The 21,773-nt window shown below is 41.3% G+C and overlaps 1 protein-coding gene across 6 annotated transcripts in view; it reads left to right on the top strand.

The window, feature by feature from the left end:
* Positions 1-7,855: 7,855 nt before the first annotated feature.
* LOC109911349 (guanine nucleotide-binding protein G(I)/G(S)/G(O) subunit gamma-12) overlaps positions 7,856-21,773 on the top strand; it is a 103,982-nt gene continuing 90,064 nt past the window's right edge. For 4 of the 6 annotated variants that reach the window (XM_048601719.1, XM_048601717.1, XM_048601715.1 and 1 more), the window contains exon 1: positions 7,858-8,108. The gene's annotated coding sequence lies outside the window, so the exon portion shown is untranslated. Of the gene's footprint in view, positions 8,109-21,773 lie in introns of all 6 variants that reach the window. The other 2 variants (XM_048601720.1, XM_048601718.1) reach the window with 1 other exon arrangement.

The following is a 21,773-nucleotide window of genomic DNA, read 5'->3' as shown; positions in this document are numbered from 1 at the left end:
TTGGTGGTGGGGTCGGATTGCAGATGGCGGAAGTGTCGGAGGATGATGCGTTGGATCCGGAGGTTGGTGGGGTGGTACGGCATATGTCAGCATCAGGAAAGTAGAAAACCAGCCATGGATTATGGAGGGTAGACCTCTCCATGTACAGCTGGTAGCAAGACTGGCTTTTACCCAAGACAAGAGCAACCTGATAAGGGCCTAAACTTGTCATTGACTGTATGTTCCTGCTAGTGTGAAGGGCAAGGCTGGTAGGTGTAGGGAATGCTGGATGACTAAGAAATTGAGGCTCTGATCAAGAATACGAAGGAGGCATATTTCAGGTATAGACAGCTGGGATCGAGTGAATCCCTAGTGGGGAATTATGAGTACATTTAAGAGGGAAATCAGGAGGGCAAAAAGTGAACATGAAATAGCTTTGACGGATAGAGTTAAGGAGAATCCAAAGAGATTCTTTTAAAAGGAAAAGAGTAACCAGGGAGAGAATTGGGCCTCTTAAAGATCAATGTGGTCGTCTATGTGTGGAACAACAGGAGGTGGGTGAGATACTATATAAATATTTCATGTCAGTATTTACTGTGGAGAAGGATATGGAAGCTAGGGAACTTGGGGAAATAAATAGTGATGTCTTGGAAAGAGTTCATATTACAGAAGAGGAGGTGCTGGAGGTCTTAAAACGTATAAAGGTAGATAAGTCCCTGGGATCTGATCAGGTGTTTCCCAGAACTTTGTGCAAAGCTAGGGAAGAGATTGCTGGGCCCTTGCTGAGATCGTTGTATCATCGACAGCCATGGATAAGATACCGGAAGACTGGAGGTTGGCAAATGTGGTGCCATTATTTAAGAAAGGCTGTAAGGAAAGGTCAGGAAACTATAGACCAGTGAGCCTTATGTCCGTGGTAGATAAGTTGTTGGAGGAAATTTTGAGGGACAGGCTTTATATGCATTCGGAAAGGAAAGGACTGATTAGGGATAGTCAACATTGCTTTGTGCATGGGAAATTGTGTCTCACTAACTTGACAGAGTTTTTTGAAGAAGTGACAAAGAAGATTGATGAAGTCAGAGTAGTAGATGTTGTCTATATGGACTTCAGCAAAGCGTGGTTTGACATGGTTCCGCATGATGGACTATTTAGCAATGTTAGATCACATGGATTGGGGGACTTAGCCAATGGCTTGGAGGTAGCAGACGGAGGTTGGTGGTAAATGGTTGCTTTTTGGACTGGAGGCCTGTGACTAGCAGTGTGCAACAAGGATTGATTCTGGGTCCACTACTTTTTACTATTTATACAAATGATCCGGTTTGAATATAGGAGGTATGGTTAGACGATTGCAGATGACACCAAAATAGGTGGTGTAGTGGGCAATAAAGAAGATTATCTCAGAGTACAACAGACCTTGATCAGATGGGCCAATGGGCTGAGGAGTGGCAGATGGAGTTTAATTTAGATAAATGTGAGGTGTTACATTTTAGTAAGGCAAACCAGGGTTGGATATATACATTTAATGGTAGGACCCTGGGGAATGTTGCAGAATAAAAAGACCTAGGGATGTAGATACATAGTTCCTTGAAAGTGGAGTCACAGGTAAACAGTGTGGTGAAGAAGGGCTTGATATGCTTGCCTTCATTAATCAGAACATTGAGTCTCGGAAAGTTGGGATGTTATGTTGCAGCTGTACAGGCTGTTGGTGAGGCCACTTTTAAAATACTACTTTCAATTCTGGTCAGCCTCCTACAGGAAGAATGTTGTTAACGTTGAGAGGGTGCAGAAGAGATTTACAAGGATGTTGCCGAGACTGGAGCATTTGACTTATAGAGAGGCTGAATAGGCCAGGGCTTTTTCTCCCTGGAGCTTCGGAGGCTGAGGGGTGACTTTATAGAGGTTTATAAAATCATGAAGGGCATGGATAGAGTAAAAAGCCAATGTAGGATAGGATGAGTCCAAAACTAGAGGGCATAGCTTTAAGGTGAGAGGAGAAAGATTTAGAAAGGACCTGAGGGGTAACTCTTTTTTATGCAGAGGGTGGTGCGTGTATGGAATGAGCTGCCAGGGGAAGTGGTGAAGATGGCTACAATTACAATATTTAAAAGACATCTGGATGGGTACATGAATAAGAAAGGTTTAGAGGGATATGGGCCAAACAATGGCAAATGGGGCTAGGTCAGATTGAGATGTCTGTCTGGCATGGACAAGTTGGACTAAAGGGTCTGTTTCTGTGCTGTGTGACTGTATGACTATGTCAGGATCCAAAGTGCAAAGCATTCCCTCATCCCTGTTCTTTCTTCACATTATCAATAATTCTATACCAGATGTTGGAACCACTCACCCCAGCAGCTGTCTTAGTGTTGATAAGACTAAGAAAATGAAGAGGGAGAATAACAAAAGAACAAAAGAACAATAGCAGCATACCAGAGACACAAGACCAGGGAATCCAGCTACGGACGAGCAAACAGCGCATGCAGTGGAGAAGCAGGGTCTTCAGTGCCATTGACGAGCCGACATAGAAAGAGTATACTGAATGCATTACAGCTACTTCTAGTTCAGTTAAATCAGTGCAGGAGGCATCTTTGTATGACTATAGAAACCTTCACCTAGAATGCCGTCTCTTTCAGCAGGTATGTAATTGTGAGGTTTGAGAGGAAGTGCTATGCTTCAGGGGAAGAAGCTCACAGAAGCACTGAAATTCTTCATCACTAGCTACTTTGAAAGCTCAACTGGGAATTAGTGTGGCATCTCCCCATAGACAGTCCACAAATGCATTTGTGAATTTGCTGATATCATTTATAGGAAAGCAATTCAGTTTGTCCAGTTCATCATGGAGATAGAGAGCCAAGCTGCCTAGGCCATGGGTTTGGCATCAATTGCTATGTTTTCTCAAGCCTGAGTGGTCATCAAGTGGTTGTCAGACCTCCCTGACATCATGCAGCCAGATTTCTGAACAGGTAAGGCTTTCACTCCTTCAATGTCCAGGTCATCTGTGACCACAGGTAATAATTCCTACAGCTGTGTGCCCACTATCTTTTTATTCTGCAAAATTCCCCAGGGTCCTACCATTAAATGTATATATCCAACCCTGGTTTGCCTTACTAAAATGTAACACCTCACATTTATCTAAATTAAACTCCATCTGCACGTTCTCTGTAGCCTCACGCTATATTCTGCTTTCTGCTCTATTACCCTGATGTACTTGTATAAGGTATGATTTGTCTGGTTAGCATGCAAAACAATATTTTTGTTTTGGTACATGTGACAATAATAAATCAAATCAAATCAAACCAAACTGGTTTGTAAGGGATATACCTCTGTCACGAAGATGTATAGGGGCCACACCTTGCTAATTGACTCTTGCAACACAATTCCCAGGTATTTGTGCGTGACAGCATCAACGTTCTTTGCAACCCTGCACCTTAAGAGCATTTGAGCATCTAAGGTAATCATGAACCCTCAAGGCATCTAGAAGGGAATGCAAAATAGTTAAAGGTATGTGTTGCTTGCTACCAAACGATGTTGCAAACTAATGGTGCATTTATTTACATAGAAGTACAGAATGTTCACACCCAAAATGTGTTCAATATTCTTTCAACTTTTGTTTCAACCACAACATAGGAGTTTCCTCGGCAGCCACAGCTGTGCTGGCTTCCAGATGAGTTGGGTGCTCATGTTCTGATGGTCCTGAGCATAGACGATTCTGGCCTGCTGGGTCTCCTCATGGGTGCATGCGCATTATCCTTGGCCTGAGCTGATAGATGTTTTTGGGTCACTGGTAGAAGGGGCAACAGACCTCTGGAGTGAGCTGAGAGAGACGTCTTGGTGCCTGTCTGTTGCACCTCCTCCTTTTGATACACTCATCACTACCTTCACTAGGGCAACTGGGGTGGGGCAATAAAGGCCAGCAAAGTGCCCACATCCCACAAATGAATTTTAAAAAATGAAAAAAAAAGGTAATTTGTTCATCCCGTAAGGGGATGGGGAACCTGGTGAAAGGTCAAGACCATCTCTTGCTAAACCAGTGAACTGAAGCACAACTGTATATTTGGCAGATACTGATTACTTTGCTGGATCTGGCTGTCCTCAGCAGCCAGCACCTGGGTCCATACAGGCAGCTATGTGTTTGTATGCTGGAGCCATGACAACAGACAGAATGTAGGCAGACTCTCTTCTCTTCACTACAGTCTGCACAAGTCTCTAGCACCTGTGGCAGATGTTCTACTGATCACCTCTGCATCTCCATCAAATCACGAATGACCACGTTCACACGCTCATCATGATTCAGCAGGGTCCTGATTTCCAGTAGTCCTCTGTTAGAGAGCTCAACTGTTTCATTCTCTTCACCCACCAGCCCATGGCAGTATTGTGCTTATCAGTATGTGACCTCAAGTCTACTTTAGATACAATATCCACTAAGGTAGATGTCTCTGCACTGGTAGAGGAAGGGGCTGAAAGCCTTGATGGTGCTTCCTCTGAAGGTCCCAGCTGCTCTTCCTCAGTGATAAGCTGTGTGTGACTGGGAAAGAGGGGCATGGGGGTTGAGGCTCTTCCGTGCTCTTGACAGTCTGGAATTGTGATCTGGCAGCTGCGGAGAAAAACAAAGATGTGTTAGTATCACAAGGTGCCACCAATAGTTGCATTATATATTTGCTACTTTAAGTAATTTAAATATCAAGGTCTTGATTCTTTTTGAATGTTAGGCTGTACATCAGAAGTCCACTTAGACATATATGCTTACTCATTTGCTTTTTCATATTAACTCTGTTTCTCCAGAGTTGGTACCAAGGGAGAAATTGCCAAAGTGAATTGAAGCATAAAGACAACTGTGAGAAATACCAAAGTCTGTCAGAAATCAGGTAGGAATGGAAGACAAATGTTTCAGGGGAAAGCTGTGCCTAAAGCAATTTCACACCCCAATGATTCAGAAGAAATTATACTGAATTAATGTTTAGTGTAAAAGACAGTTCAGTTTTGTGTGTGCTCGGTGCACCATGATGTCAGTACATGTTAAAAACTGTATTAAGTTCCTGGGATTTTCTGACGAAGGGTCCAGACCCGAAACATCAGCTTTCTTGTTCCTCTGATGCTGCTTGGCCTGCTGTGTTCATCCAGCTCTACACCTTGTTATCTCTGTATTAAGTTCTTACTTTGTTATTTAAATGTAATCTAATTAAACTCTACATAGGGAATTTTGACATTCGTGATAAACAGTGTGTTCCTTTTATAGAAATAGTAAATGTGATCTTACATATTAAAATGCTAAGGGAAATTCATTTGCTGCTTGCAGAGTTTCAGAACTTAGCCATCCTTTGTTGTTGGTTCAGTTCGTAAATGCATTGTACAGCATGCTGCATGGCATGCAAAGTTCAATGTTTGACCCATGGTCTGTTTAGAATCAGTTAGTCTCCGCTGGGTCAAAACATCAGTGTTTGCAAACTGAGAAAAGTAAATTATCAATTGATGAATTGTTATATACTGCAAATTTAAAACTGCATAATACAGAACATTAAATGCCCTAAGTTTGGTCTGTCAAGGCAGTAACAGTGAAGTGGTTGTTCCTGATCACTGTAGCAAATTCTTGCTGTCTGTAGGTATGAAAATGAATAAGTATGTGCTCAGCTTGGCAGTGAAGCAACTGCAGTTGTTTAGTCTTCCAATGAAGAACTCAATGGCTGAGGTGTTATAAGGTGTGTCTTTTTGAATTTTGCAATATAAGTGAAGTTGTCTCCATTTAGCTCAATTCCAAGTAAGTCTGTGATAGATCATGCTCATGTGAATAGGTGCAACATGGAATTACTCGCACTATGGACATCAACAAACAGCTTGGATCGTTTACCACCCCATTTATGCTGTCATCCTTAAAACAAAAAATGTTGAAAAGACTCAGCTAGTTAGGCAGAAGATTTTTGTCAGATTATCAACGTTATACTGTTTCTTTGATCTGTTGCTCTGCTCCACTCCAATTTCATAAAACAGGTTCACCAAATTTGTATTTATCTTGATTAAATATTTCCAAGTGCTATCAAATCAGAACAGAACCTCTCAGTAACACCAAATGCTGGGATCTGATTCCAGAACTCTATGCTCCACATATTGCCAGACACAATCAGCTCAATTTCCCCAGCTATTTTGGGTGCATCAGTATGTTAAAAGTATAACTGGGACTTATGTCACGTTCAACCCATATTCAGAGCAGAATGGCCTACTCTTTTGCTTTAAACTTAGCTATTTCAGCATTTTTAATGGCTCCTTTGTCCAGTCAGCACTGAATTCAGCTGTAATGGTCAAACATCTTTCTTTTAACATTGGGCATGGTGACAATAGAAATATAATAGGGTTCCAATTCCCAATTAGTTATTCACTGATTGAAATACAGAATGTTACAAATGCAGGAAATAAAAACAGAAAATGCTGGAAATACTCTGCAGCCTTGTCCACAGAAACAGTTAATGTTTTCAAGTCTGTGACCTTTCACCAATACTTCCTAATGAAAAGCCTCAGACATGAAACTTTAATTACTTCTCTCCATAGATGCTGAGTATTTATGGCATTTTCTGTTTTTAGTACTGATTCAGTAACTCTTCCTGAAAGATGGAAATGTGGAGCTAAGCTGAGAGCAGGAACAGGTTCCCTGTAATGTCGTCTACTGTTTATCAGCCTCTTCGCACTCACTAACTAGGTAGACACATTAAAAATGACAGACTGCCCTTTGTGGAGAAATTTGCAAAGAATAATATCTTTGACCACAAGTCCATCAGAAATGGTAAGCATGCAGTGTCCTTGACATCCTACGGGAAAAGGAGAGGATGGATCCCATCATGTGTTCCCTGTCAAAATCATTTGACAGAATGCCTCATCACCAGAACTTTCCAACAAGCACCTAGATGTCGCTTGGCTGGTGGTGAGAAGGGCACTAACTGTCAGATCCTTCTTGTATGCCTGTTGGTCTGTGCCACTGCACACTGCCCTCAAAGTAACTGTGGTTGGATGAGGGGTTGAGACTGTCACACGTCTCCTTCTGGAAAGTGCCTTTGCAAAGGAAGTCTGGAGAAAGATGCAGTGGTTTTTGTCGAGGTTCGTCCTGAGCAGCTCTGTGACGCAGTGGTCTGTGCTCCACAGGAACTGAAACACTGAAACAAACATCAACTGTGTCTGGAGGTCAATCAACTCTGTGAAGGATGCTCTTTGGTCTGCCTGAAGCTTGTTGGTCTTCCAGATCAAGGAGGTGACTCCCTGACCAAGTGTTGCAGACTGGCACATTCCAAAGTCCAGGACTACGTGCTGAGGGATGCACTAAAGCTTGGGGCAGCTACTTTCAAGGCGCAGAGGGGAAAGACCACTGTCTCAGGTCTGAGTTAAAGAGAGTCTGTTCAGTTATCGGACCCTTCTGATGCCGCAAATACATGTTAATATAAGTCTGGTTCAAGTAAGGGATCACTTTGATTCACTTGAATAAAGTCAAAGTCTAATGTTTCAGAGATAGTAGAACTGCAGGTGCTGGAGTCAGAGATAACACAGTGTGAAACTAGAGGAAATGAGGTCCCAACCCGAAACGTCAACTTTCCTGCTCCTCTGATTGCTGCCTGGCCTGCTGTGTTCTTCCAGCTCCACACTGTGTTATCAAAGTCTAATGTTTGTTTGTTTCCTTGATATGCTACTGTACAGAAGCGAACTGCGTTTGTGACTCTGAATATATAAAGTTTTTTTATGAATAAGGTATATTTTGAAATAAAAAAACAGACAGGGAAAAATTCTAGAGGGATTCTTGCCTTGAATAAAACGCTGTAGCTAGAGGCAGACATCAACATTTAAATACCCTCAGTGGCTTCCAACTCTGGGTTCCAACTAGTATTTCCTGCAGAGGGCGCAACTCGCAACAACGCATCCTTTTTGTCGTGCGGGGGATACTACGGGAGGACTCCTCAGTTATCCCGGCAGTCTCAGCGGCCTGCGCCCGGGGGTTGTTGGGAACGAGGCTGAGAAGGAGGTGAAGGGTCAGCGGTGTCGATCAGCGGCTGGAAACGGGGTTTTAAAGAAGAAAATTGAAAGTGAAGGACGCGGTAGCGGACTGAGAGTCGGAGGTAGCCGGCGGAGAGGGTTATACGTAAGCAGTCCTGTTCAAGGTCGGTTTATAATTCTTTTCCACGTTTAGAAAATGGATAATTTTGGGAGAGTCTTTAAAGACAAACAGTGGGAGTGTGTTGTAACGTTTGGAGCTGAGACGGCGCGTCTCCCCGGGAATAGCAGCAGAGGCTGCGGCTGGGGGAGGAACAGCAGCCTCAGCCTGACTGCTAACTTCGTAAATAACTCCTTGTTTTCATTTCGATTGACCTTGCAGCTCAGTAGAATCTTTGTTCTGGATTAAGTTTAATTATTGGTGAGTTAATAGTTGTGTATATTACATTAAACGTTCGTGATTCCACTTTTGTAATTTAGCCTTGTTACAAAAAGTACCAGTTATAATTTTTGAAAAAAATGTTTTTTCTAACTAATAATTCAAAGTACTGAATAGCGGAGTAGGCTCCTAGGGCCGAATGGGCGATGACGACTCTTATTTCTTATCTTCGAATGTTGCTACTTTCCCACATCCTACAATAAGTCGCAGAAAGAAACCATCTATCTGGGACTGAAACTCATCATGTCTGACCTGACTTTGCTGTATTAGTACGGGATTAATTTTCGTTTGCTTGTAATTGAACCTAATTTTGTCCATTTCTTCATTTTGGTGTGTATTATTTTAGTTACATTAGGATCAAAGGAACTATAAACGACAATCGATATCTATTTGTTCTGGTGGATGATATATTTTTAAATGGGATGTTCTGTTAGACGTTAATTGATTTTACTGTTCTGTTGTATTATAAGTTATGAATTAAGCTAATTCTGGACAAAGACTTGTGAATTTAGTTGCAGAATCAAAATGGTGCTATTCATGTTTGGACGATTGAATATGGATAAGCAACAATATTATTTTTATTTTGTTATTGTAGAAATATTTGAGTATTGTCTGCTTCATTTAAATATGTGGTATGTTAAGCAATCAATGTTTCAACAGTAGTAGCATAGTGACTAATTTGTGTTTATTAAACCCAAGTATTAATGTTGTAAGAATATTTTATTGATGTTTGATGCATATTTAAAATGATTATAGTTTCCTTACAAATCAAGTACTAAAATATTCTTTTTCCCACTCATTCTCACGTGCACATAGAACAACATAAATAATTAAAGGACACCTTATCCTCAACATGCCAGTTCTAGAACAGTCAACAGTTGCTTGATCATGTGTACAATTTGCATTTGACCTTTGGGGTGTTGCTTTTCTTTGAATAACATTTTAACTTTAGCTATTTTAAAACTTTAATTTATTTCAAAGATTGCTTAGTTTGTTAACACATTGGAGGGAATTAATGAGTGCTAACCATTATGAAAATTGCAATGGGAATAAAAAATTAGCTTTTGTAAATATTTTTAATATTTAAGATTGTCGTCAATGCAGTGATGGTATCTTCACACGCACTGTAGTTATTATTAAAATTGAAGCCAGGCTTAAAAATGTATGAAAGTTGGATGTTGCCTCTGTGATCTAGTGCACTCATGGTTTTTAGCATTTTCCTCTTCCAAACCTGAGAACAGTGGAATCCCCAGAAGGAAATCTATCTTTTTTCATGCAGGTTTCCTTTATAGACTTATTTATACAAAATTCAGTAAACACCAATTTAAATCATCAACGACTGCACCTTTTTTTCAGTGTTTAGACATAATGCCCAGCCACATGATTGCTTCCCTGAAAGTAATTTGAGCATCTTTTGTTTGCAGGTTAGCCCATGCTACCAAGTAGTTAACTTAGTGGTATAAAACAGGACTGCAACAAAAGTTTTTAATAAGCATTGGCTTTTGCATAACAATATAAAATATCAAATATGCACCTTTCCTCGCACCAGAGGTTGTCTTGTTGATTTAGAAAATAAATTCTAACTAACTGGGATGTTGTAAAATCATGCTTTTGTAGCCACTGACAATGTTTTGTCTTTTTTTTCAATCTCCTTGTGTTCACTTCCTTAGGGAATGATCTATTCGAGATGATGCACCTGGACTAAAAGACCTCCCAAAACATTCAGGTGTCATTCAATTTTGGGCACATACTAACTAATTCTTTTTGGTTCAGTCTTTGGCGAAATACTTTTATGTTCTAGCTCGTCAACATTTTAACCAGACATAGTAGGAACTGCAGATGCTGGAGAATCTGAGATAACAAGATGTACAGCTGGATGAACACAGCATCAGAGGAGCAGGAAGGCTGACGTTTCAGGCCTAGACCCTTCTTCAGAAATTCTGAATTTCTGAAGAAGGGTCTAGGCCCAAAAGGTCAGCCTTCCTGCTTCTCTGATGCTGCTTGGCCTGCTGTGTTCGTCCAGCTCTACACCTTTATTATCTAACATTTTAACCATCTTTCTTTCATTTAGGTCTGCGTTGTCCATGCTTTTGTAATCTCCAGATTCAAATATTTTAATGCTTTCATCTTACCCTCCATAAATTTGAGCTTGTGATAAACTCTGCCTTTATCCTAACCCCTGCAAAGTCCAGCTCATCATGCCTTAAACTTAAAATTCTCCTTAAAGCTTGTCTGTAACTATGGCCCAGCCTATGTCTCTAACCTCCTCCAACTCGACAGTTTTCTGAGAACTGTGTTCCTCAAATTCTAGCCTCCTGTGCATCTTGATTCACTCTTCTTTCTAAAAGTACCTTCCTGACTTAGCCTCTAAATGTGTACAAGTTCAGGAAGTGCGTGTTCTGGCATGCAGTTACTCAGAAGCATGGAAAGGAAGTCTGCCTTAAGAGTGGGCACATCTTTTTATTTAATTCTCCTTGGCATCTTGAGGCATTTGGTAATTCATATGCCTCTTGCATGTCATTGGAATTGAATATGTAAATCTCCCTTCACTTCAACGTGTTTGGCGTGGGTTTTAGCTAATGAGGTAGGTGAGCTTTTGAATGATGAAGGGGCATGAAAGCATGTGTTAGTAAGTCAGAATTCAGTATTTACCATGATTAACTTTGAGAAGCAATCTCCTGATGGTTCACAGTTCCATGTCATGGACCTATCATTTGATGGTGTGCTCTGATATGTCTTTGTTGAGATTGGAAGGTTATTGGCAGTGTTATGCTACTAAATGCACTGTGGATTTCATGATATTTAATATTTACACACAAGGGTTCAGCCCTGTGCTTTTCATTGTACTTACTATCAGCTTCCAGTATTGTAAGTAAAGTGAGCTACTTTTGTGATTGAAGTAGCTAGAAGATGAGACTTTGTGACGGAAGATTGCAGCTCCCCCACCCATCCCACTAAACCTCTTTTTTTTTTTCCCTAGAACAAAGACCTAACTAGTCTCTGTCCACCATCAACTCCTCTATCTGACACAACTTGTTCTTGCATTGTATTTGTTCTTACAAAACATGGTTGGAGGCACGCAAATGGATGTTGCAAAGGCTGTGGGCTCTGACAACATTCCGGCAATAGTACTGAAGATTTGTGCTCCAGACCTTGCTGTTCACTGACTTCTACCCAACAATGCGGAAAATTGCCTGAGTATGTCCTGCGCAGACACAGCAGGATAAATCTAACCCAGCCAATTATTTTCCCTCAAAGTGAAAGAAGGGGTCATTGACAGTGCTATCAATCAGGGCTTCAAAGAAATAATTTGCTCAGTTAAGTTTCTGCCAGGACTCTGCTTGTGACTTCATTTCAGCCTTAGTCCAAACATGTGAAGGACAGTCCTGGAAATGACATAATAGAGAATTTGCTACTTACAGCTGTCAAGTCTTCCAGGAAGGGCTGTAGCTGCTAGGCTGAGAGGCCATCACTGTGCCTCTGGATCCAAGATCACATCAGCATTGAATTTTCCCACTAGTCAGCTCCCAATCATCAGTAAGTGATGGAAGGTGTCTTCAACAGTGCTACCAAGCAGCACCTGCTTAGCAACAACCCGATCACACGCCCATTTGGGTTCCACGAAAGCCATTCAGCTCCTGATCCCATTACAGCCTTGCTTCAAATGTGAACAAGAGCTGAATTCCAAAGATGAGGTAAAAGTGACAGCCCTTGAAATCAAGGCCACTTTTAACCGCGTGCATCAAGGAATCTGAACAAAACTGGAATCCGTAGGAATCTGGGGACAAACTCTCCACTAGTTGGAGTTATACCTGGTATGTGGTAGCATGGTTATGATTGATGGAGGTCAGCCATCTCCGCTCCAGGACATCTCTGCGGGAGTTCTTCAGGGTAGTGCCCTAGGCCGAACCATCTTAAGCTGCTTCATCAATGACCTCCACTTGATCATTAGATCAGAAGTGGGGATGTTTACAAATAATTGTGTGATGTCTGGCACCACTTACAACTATTCAGATTCTGAAGCAGTCTCTGTTCAAATCTAACAATATCTCGACAATATCCAGGCTTGAGCTGACAAGTAACATTTGCACCACACACATGTCAGGCAGTGACCATCTCCAATAAGACACCATCTAAACAGTGCCCCTTGACCTTCAATGGTGTTACCATCACTGATTCCCCCACTATCGACATTCTAGGGGTTATGAATGACCAGAACTCAACCGGACTTGCTATATAAATACAATAGCTACAAGAGCAGCTCAGCAGTTAGGAGTACTGCAGCGAGTAACTCGCCCCCTGACTCCCGAAAACCTATCCACTATCTACAAGATAAGACAGGAGTGTAATGGAATACCCCCCTACTTGCTACGACAACACTCGTGATTGGCACCACATCCGCAAACATCCATTCTCTCCACCACCAATGATCAGTAGCAGCGTGTGTATAATCTACAAGAATCACTCCAGGATTTCACCAAAGATCCTTAGACAGCCAAACCTTAGGACCACTTCCATCTAAAAGGACGAAAACAAACGATACATAAGAACACTACCACCTGTAAGCTTCCCTCTAAGCTACTCCCCATCCTGACTTGGAAATATATTGCCGTTCCTTCACTGTGTCGCTTTGTTAAAATCCTGGAATTCCCTCCCAAATGGGCATTGTGCTTCTACCTACAGCAATGGACTGCAATAGTTAAAGCAGTTCACCACCAAAGTCTCGAAGGCAACTGAGGATTTGCAATAAAGCAGTTCAGGCAGCATCAGAGGAGCAGGAGAGTCGATGTTTCTGGTTGAGACCCTTCATCAGGACTCCCACTGCAACCCACTGGTGATCTCCTCCGCCCTGAAGCTCTTCGACCAAATAGTGAAACAAAGCCATTACTACAGCCACATTTCCTACTCAGTACCTTCCCATGCAGCCGTCTCATACCCCATGGACTCCAAACAACTTTCAGACCGTCCTGATTTGGCCCAAACCACAACAGCCGCCCAGTCTTGATGGGTCCCAACCTGAAACGTCGACTCTCCTGCTGCTTTGCTGCCTGACCTAAGTTTCTCCAGCTCCACACTGTATTGACTCTGACTCTGACTCTAGCATCTGCAGTTCTTGCTATCTCCGATGGGCAATAAATGCTGGTCAGCCACGACATCCCAAGTCTTGAACAGTTCTCTCAACGTTGCTAATTTTTTTGCCATTTAGTAGGATACACAAAGTATTCTTTGTTCCAGCCCTACTCATACCCCTCTGCTGTTTTATTTCTGGGACATGATAGTGCATTTTCCTCATCTTGCCTTGAGCCAGAAAATATTCTTCACTTTGTTTCCAATTTCTATCCTTCTTGCCCTCAAGTTCTCTATCTGATTCCTCCCTCTTCTTCCTTGACTTTTCTGTCTTTGTTTTACGGAATCAGTTGCTATTCATTTTCAAGACCACTGACTTCCATAGCTACCTTTTGACAGTACTTCCTCGTGTACTTTTTTTTTTTAGGACTCTATTTTGTCTCAGACAGAAAAACTGGAAATGTCACAGGAGTGGCTCAGTGGTTAGCTCTGCTGCCTCGCAGTGCCAGGGACCTGGGTTTGATTCCAGCCTTGGGTGACTGACTGTGGAATTTGCGTGTTCTCCCTGTGTCTGCATAGGTTTCCTGTGGGTGCTGCAAAGATGTGCAACTAGGGTAGATTGACCATAGTAAATGTGGCTTTAGGGGGATGGGTTGGGGTCTGGGTGGGATGCTCTTCAGAGGCTTGGTGCAAACTTGATGGGCGAAATGGCCTCCTTCCACACGGTAGGGATTTTATGATTCTACATTGCTCTGACGTGCAGTTATCCAGACTAGTGCTTCTGTTAAGCCTTCCATTTTTCATTCAAAGTGAAGAATTCACCCACCGTTTTTGAAAGCCCTTGACTGTACCCATTCTATTTTACATGCGTTCAGTCTCACTTCTTTGAACCTCCTCCTTTAACCTTTTAATGGGTTCTTCCTTTTGCATCCACCCACCAACCTCAATTAAGTAAATCATCCTCCATCATTTCTACCAACTGAAGCATGATGCCGCCACTAAACACAGCTTCTATCTTCTCCCTTTTTCAACATTTCAAAATGACTTCCCTCCACAACACCCTGGTTAACTCTTCAGTTACTCGCCTTACCCTCTCCTGTTCCCACACCACCTTTCATGCAGGTAGAGGAGATTCAACAACTGCCCATTTACCTTCTTTCTCACTGTTCAAGATTCCAAACACACTTAGATGAAACAGCAATTTACTTGTATGTTTAACTTGGTGTGCTGTATTTGCTGCCCATTGTATGGCCTCTTTCTGTAGAAGATACCAAACTCAGACTGTATGAATCTTTCGTGGAATGTCTTCATAACTGATTTACTATGTTTTGCTCTTCAGCTGCCTTGACTCCACATTACCATCTACCTCCCAGTTTTAAGGTAACCAGCACCTGCTGACCTTTTAATTGAACTTTGAATAATAATCAGTAATCACTATCTGCTCTCCAGTCAGGTGCAAACTTGCAACTTGTCAACAGCATTGCTGTGGGTCTGGAGTCACATGTAGGCCAGACAAGATAAGGATGGCAGTTTCCTCCCCAAAGGACATTAATGAACCAGGTGGGTTTTCCCAACAATTGACAATGGATTCATGGTCATCATTAGACTGTTAATTCCAGATATTTTTACTGAATTCAAATTTCACCATCTGCCATGGCAGGATGCAAACCCAGGTCCCCAGAACGTTGTCTGGGTCTCTGGATTAACAATCCAGCGTTAATACTACTAAGCCATCGCCTCCCCAATGATCTAGTCCGCTCCTATGCTCACAACATCAAAACAATCATCTAATAAGGAGGTCGAGGATGATAAGAGCGTTTCCTTTGTTTAGATTCAGGACACTAATTTTGGATTAAATTCTATAGTTTTTAAAGTTAGTGAAATTCCTGCATACTTTAGTTCCTCTTATTCAGAGTTCCTTCACTCAAGATTAGTTGATTAATTAGTCAATTTCCAAACCATAATAAGTCTAAAATAACCTGTTCCCTGGTTGGTTCTTCAATACGCTGCTCTAGAAAACCATATTGTATACATTGTTGTTGATATGAGCTCTCCTACTCAAATTCGTGACAACTGTCTTGTCGTTGCATGGTTTGCAGTCCTAAACACTCTGTTACAAAGTCTGCCCTGTACTTTGCACCCTCTTACCTAAACAAAAACCCGACAATTAGCAGCTGTACCTTTAGCTGACTAGGCTGCTCGGTTCTGTACTTCTCTCCCTAAACTGCTATCTGTCCACTTTTTTTGAAACTCCTTAAAACCTGCCTCTCTAACCAAATTTTGTCACTAAAAAAATCTCCTTTGGCTATTTTTTTCTTGTTCATATTTCTATGAATTTATTAGCAGAGGTAGGGCACTTGACCCCTTGAGTCTGTTCCACCATCTTAGTGTGTTAAATGCTGATCTAATTGCTGCATTTTCCTGCCTAGCCGAAATAACCTTTTACCCCTTGGCTGATCAAGCATATATGTACCTCTGCATTTAAAAATATTCAACAGCTCCTCTTCCATCTTTTGATGAAGCAAGTTCTAAAGATACATGATCCTCTGGAAAAATAAATTCCCCTTACCTGTGTCGTGGATGGGTGATCCCACAAGACCCTGTCGAGAGCCTTGGGGCCTCGTATGTTTCAATTAAGGCACTTCTCTTATGCTTTTAAATTCCAGCAAGTACAAGCCTAACTTATCTTACCTTTCCTCATAAGATGACCCACTCATTTCAGAATTAATTTAATGAACCTTCTTTTGAATTACTTCCAATGTTGATCTCCTTAGTTAAAGAATGTAAATACAACGTACACAGCACTGCAGTGCCGTGTATACCTGAAGCATAAAACCTATTTTTGTATTCTTGTTTGATTTTATTGTCATGTGTGCCAACGTATAGTGAAAAGCTTTGTTTACAAGTAGTACAGGCAGATCATAGTAAGGATATACAGATCAAGAAGACTTAGAGGCATACAGGTTACATTGCACAGGGTGTGCACTAGGCATGATCAACATTAGCAAGGTCAGCGTTATTTGAGGCCAGAGAGTCCATTCATCAGTCTAATAACAGCTGGGAAGATGTTCCTGAATCTGCTCGTGCGTGAGCCAGGCATCTGTATCTTCTGCCTGACAGGTGAGGTTGTAGGAGATCATTACTAGGGTGTGATGGGTATTTGATGTTGATAGACTTTCTGTGGCAGCAAGCCGTGCAAATGGAGTCAATGGCTGGAAGGTTGGCTTCCATGATGGTCTGGGTTGTGTACACAACATTGTGTAGTTTCTTACGGTCGTGGGCAGAGCAACTGCCTTACTAGGCTGTTATGCATCTGGACAGTATGCTTTCAATAGTGCGTCGGCAGAAGTTGGTGAGGATCCTTATGGAAATGCCAAACTTCCTGAGGAAGAAGAAGCATTGTTGTGCCGCCTTGATTGTTGCATCTACGTGGGAAGTCCAGGACAGGTTGTCGGCTATCGTCACTCTGAGGAACTTGATGCTGTCAACCTCCGTTACATTGATGCAGATGGGGGTGTGTTCTCTTCCTTTCTTTCTGAAATTGATGATCAGTTCTTTAGTTTTGCAGACAATGAGAGAGAGATTGTTTTCATTGCACCACATCACCAAGCCCTCTATCTCCCTTCTGTATTTTGACTCGTCGTTGTTAGATATCCATCCCACTACAGTGGTGTCGTCAGCGAACTTGTAAATGGTGTTCATTCAAAATTTGGCACCACAGCCATGGGTGTACAGGGGGTACAGTAAGGGACAGAGGATGTATTCTTGGTGGGGCTCCAGCGTTGTTATTGTGGAGAAGATGCAGTTACCTAATTTCACTCGGAGCTTTCTGACCCACCGACTGCAGAGGGCGGAACCAAGACCAAAGTAATGGAGTTTTGAAATCAGCATGGAGGGGATAATGGTGTTGAAGGTAGAGCAGGAGTCTGGCGTAGGTGTCTTTGTCCAGATGTTCCAGGGATGAGTGCGGGGCTAGGGATATGGCATCAGCTGTGGACCTGTTATGTCAGTAGGCAAATTGTAGGGGATTGAGGCAGGCTGAGAAACTGGAGTTGATGTGGGCCATGACTAGTCTCTTGAAGCACTTCATGGTTATTTAGGTCAGAGCCACTAGGTGCTAGTTACTCTGGAACTCTGTAAACCCTCTGGAACATTTATCCACTCAATATCATAGAAGTACAAGATATCGATTACCCATTGTACTCTCAGGACACCTCATGAAATTCACTATATTGGTTCTTGAAAGTTCTGTCTTTTGCTTATGTGCCTTTTGAATGTTAGGATACTGCGAAAACTCTATTGTCGCTGTTTGAAAAATGCCATTAGATATTTTGTGCCCAGTTAGAAGACAAAAGGGACCTTGGTTGACGACTCATTTGCATTTTGGAGAATATAATGCATACTCAGACTGGCATTTGCAATACTAAATTGTGGATGCAATGGATGCAATACTAAATTGTGTATACAAATTCATAATGTAATTTGAATTCAGAATTCCATGATAGTAAAGACAAGAAAGTGCCACCGAAACAGACTAATATTTGTTTATTCCTGGTAAAGTGTCAAATAAAATATAGCGTTTCGGGCCTAGACCCTTTCTGAAGAAGGGTCTAGGCCCGAAACGTCAGCCTCTCTGCTCCTATAATGCTGCTTGGCCTGCTGTGTTCATCCAGCCCTGCACCTTGTTGTCTCGGATTCTCCAGCATCTGCAGTTCCTACTGTCTCCAAATAAAATATAGCGTTGTGTGGACTTTATTTCCTTCTACTTCTTGTATATTAACTTTTGAGAATGCCTGACTGTGGATGTTACGAAGGTGCATTATATTTAATATTGCTTGGAGCGCTTGAATGTTGAAGGAGTGTGGAAAATGAGTTTATTTCAAGCTTTGTAGAAATGTGTGGAGTTTTTTGGGACATTGAAAGCTCACTGGATTCTGGAGATTTCTCTAAACAAGGCTTCTTGTAAAGTGCATGATTGAGAACTGTGTGCTTTGCTGTTTTCTGTTGGGGCTGATTTTGGAACAAACGGAGTTAGAGGGAAGCCTGCTAAGAACAAATTGCTCACCAGGTCTCCCATTTCTGAAAAGCCACCCCTCTTGTAGAGTTCAAGGTGTGATTGATTTGTTTTTGAATTTGTTTGTTATTGAAAGAACGGTTCAAAATTGTGTGTCTGCAGAATTTGAGACAACAGTTTGTGATCGACCACATGCACTAGCACTTTAGAGGAACACACTCTGGAAAATTCCATGCTCCATACTTTTACCTTCAGGAGTAACCCATTAACCGAAGTGTTTTCATTTTCCAGAAAGCCAGTCTCTGCAGATAAATCTTTATTCTCTCTCCCTCCAGAATTATCTGTGTTTTAGAGTGATAAACACTGTGTTGCATCTCCATTGATTAAGTCTTGTTTTGATAATAAGAACATAAATTTAAGAAACCTGGTTGATTAGGTCTTATTTTAAAAACCTGTTATAGGCAAGGTATTTAATTTATCATTTTATTAACCGCGAAATCATTTTGTTTCATGTTGTGACCGTTGCAGGAGTGGGACTAGTGCAACCGTACACTCCTCTTCCAACATCAGTCATACAGTGGGTATTAAGTTCTACACAGGGGATGTGACCAGCTGTTAGAACGGCAGTGGGTGTCATACCATTTTCTGTGTACTGCTTTATTACATTTCATGTGAGGTCTGACTGCTCACTGGAGATTTCAATTGAGACAACTATAAATAGCTTTTCTTTTAGTGATTTCAGCACTTGAGTGAATGCTAGCTGTTGGTGGTTGATTCTGTTAGTCGTGAGTTTGAATTATACTAGATATCTGAAAGCTGGCATTCACTTATCTTTTGGGCACCACTATTGCGGAATAATTAGTGGATTGGATTTATAAACAATGCATACTGCTTAGAACATCTAGTGCGGACAGCATTTCTGAATAGAAGGTATATGCCTCGCAAGATTCTTCATAATTCTAACTTGTAACTGAATAAGTGAATGCAGTTTATGGAGGTTATGTAGACATTTCTGAAAAGACGTAATCCAAGAGAGGTTTCCGCAGAGTTACTTTTGAGTACAGTGTATTTGTATTGTATCACGTGGGTTTGTTCTAAACTGACAGGAATACAGCAATTTTTCAGGCTTCATCTTTTATCTGCTTTTGAATCATCTATTAGGATTATTTTTCCATAATTGATTTTCTAAGTATTTTTCCTTTAGTTTTATTGTTCCCAATTGTAATTCTGTGCAAAAGATTGTCAATCAATTTTTATGAGCTGATAGTTTTAACATCTGGAGCAAAGTAGTCTGTATGTAGTTCTGGCTTCCTGTGGACTGTACTTCATTTTATAGATTTATAAATTGTGAATTAAATGATTTGTTCTTTAAGTTGACTTGAAAGCAGAAGGAATTTGGTCTGTGAATTCAAAGATCTTACGATATGTACAACATGCTTCCAGCTAATCTTTATTAATGCTACTGTATGCGTATATTAGTCAGAAATAAACTGATGTATATGCTGGCATTACTGATTTATGCTGACAGTTTAGACGAAAAGTTTTTGGCTCCAAATGCTTTAGTCAAGTGGTGAAGGTATGGTATTTCGTAAAAATAAAAAGGAATTATGTGCTAATTTGAGATAATTTGGATGTTATTTGAAACTGTACTAAATTTGTCTGTAAATTTGATTTAAACAACTTGGTTTTATATCTCCTTCACATTGGATGCTTCACCCATGTTTGCCAAAGTTTTGATATGCCCAGCAGTCAAACTGAGAAGTGGAAAGACCAAAAACAGTCTTGGTGGAAAAAGAACAACACTTGAAAAGATAAGATTCACGCCAGGGGAACAGAGCAGGCCAGGTGGCATCAGAGGAGTAGGAAGGTTGACGTTTCGGGGCAGGACCCTTCTTCAGAAATGGGGAGGGGGAAGGGAGCTGTGAAGTAGAGGGAGGAGGGGTGGGTCTGGGGAAAGGTAGGTGGGGTGGTGATAGGTTGGATGCAAGTAGGGGATAGTGGGGATTGGTCAGCGGGAAAGATGATGGACTGGTTGTGTCAGGTTGAGGGGCAAGAGGAAGAGTTGGACATGGGAGATTTTAAAACCCGGCTTCATCCCCTCCCGGGTCTGCGTGGTCTCCCATTTAAAACAAATGAGAATTTTGAGGGTCATGAGTCAGTGAAATTCTTTACCCCAGAGAGCAGTGGAGACAGAGACAAAAATAGAAATTGCTGGAAAAGCTCAGCAGGTCTGGTAGCATCTGTGGAGAGAAATCAGAGTTAACATTTCAGGTCAAGTGACCCTTCCTCAGAACCCAGGAAATGTTAACTCTCATTTCTCTCCACACGGATACTGCCAGACTTGCTGATCCTTTCCAGCAAATTCTGTTTGTCTCTGCCTCCACTGCTCTCTGGGGTAAAGAATTCCACAGTTCTTTCATGTTTTTATTGTGCAGTGAAGGCAAGTTCGTTAAATATTTCAAGGCAAACATAGATTCTTGATAAGGGCGTGAGAAGGTGTCTGTGTTAGACAGGAAAGTGTACTTAAGGCCACAGTCAGATCAACCATGGTCATCTTGACCTATTTCTGTTCCTAATTTAGGTTTGTAGAATATAACATTATAACATTAACTTTGTATAGTTGAGTTGTGGATTGTTGCTGCATTTTGCGCAGATAAGTAACTGTTCAATGCAGGCACAGTGAATGCATGATTTGCCATAGTGTATATGACCCAAGTGTAGTGGAATCTAGGCAGTTAGAGAGAATGAAGAAAATGATCTATTGTCACACTTCAAAAGTGGTGATATTTATTAAGTTTGGTCCATCTATGTGGTTTATTGATGGTGAATTGGCATACCAAATTTTGACTTAGCTTGAAATTTCCCATGAATTTAATTCTTGTGTTGCATAATTTTGCATTTGTATTAGCTTGATTTAGCCAGTAAAATTCCAAGTCACTGAATTCAGAAGATTAGTTTAAGAACTGTTGGGCGTGGAGAACAAGTTGATTAAATGAAAAGCAAATAAAATCTTGTAGAAAATCTGTTTACTCAAAACATAAGGGAGAAGAGAATTGGAGATAGGGAGATTCCTGGAGTCATATTTTATGTTCCTAAAATTTTATCCTGTTCACTAGCTATTTATTTTGAGGCAATACATTCCTTTTTTTTTTGGAAACAAGGAACTTGACCAATTCCTTCAGAGATAGTAGGAACTGCAGATGCTGAAGAATCTGAGATAACAAGGTGCAGAACTGGATGAACACAGCAGGCCAAGCAGCATCAGAGGAGCAGCAAGGCTGACGTTTCGGGCCTAGACCCTTCTTCAGAAAA

Source organism: Rhincodon typus, chromosome 10 (assembly GCF_021869965.1).
Source record: "Rhincodon typus isolate 14 chromosome 10, sRhiTyp1.1, whole genome shotgun sequence".
NCBI lineage: Eukaryota > Metazoa > Chordata > Chondrichthyes > Orectolobiformes > Rhincodontidae > Rhincodon > Rhincodon typus.
The sequence above is the reverse complement of the archived record's forward strand: the minus strand, read 5'-3'. Positions and strand labels throughout refer to the sequence as shown.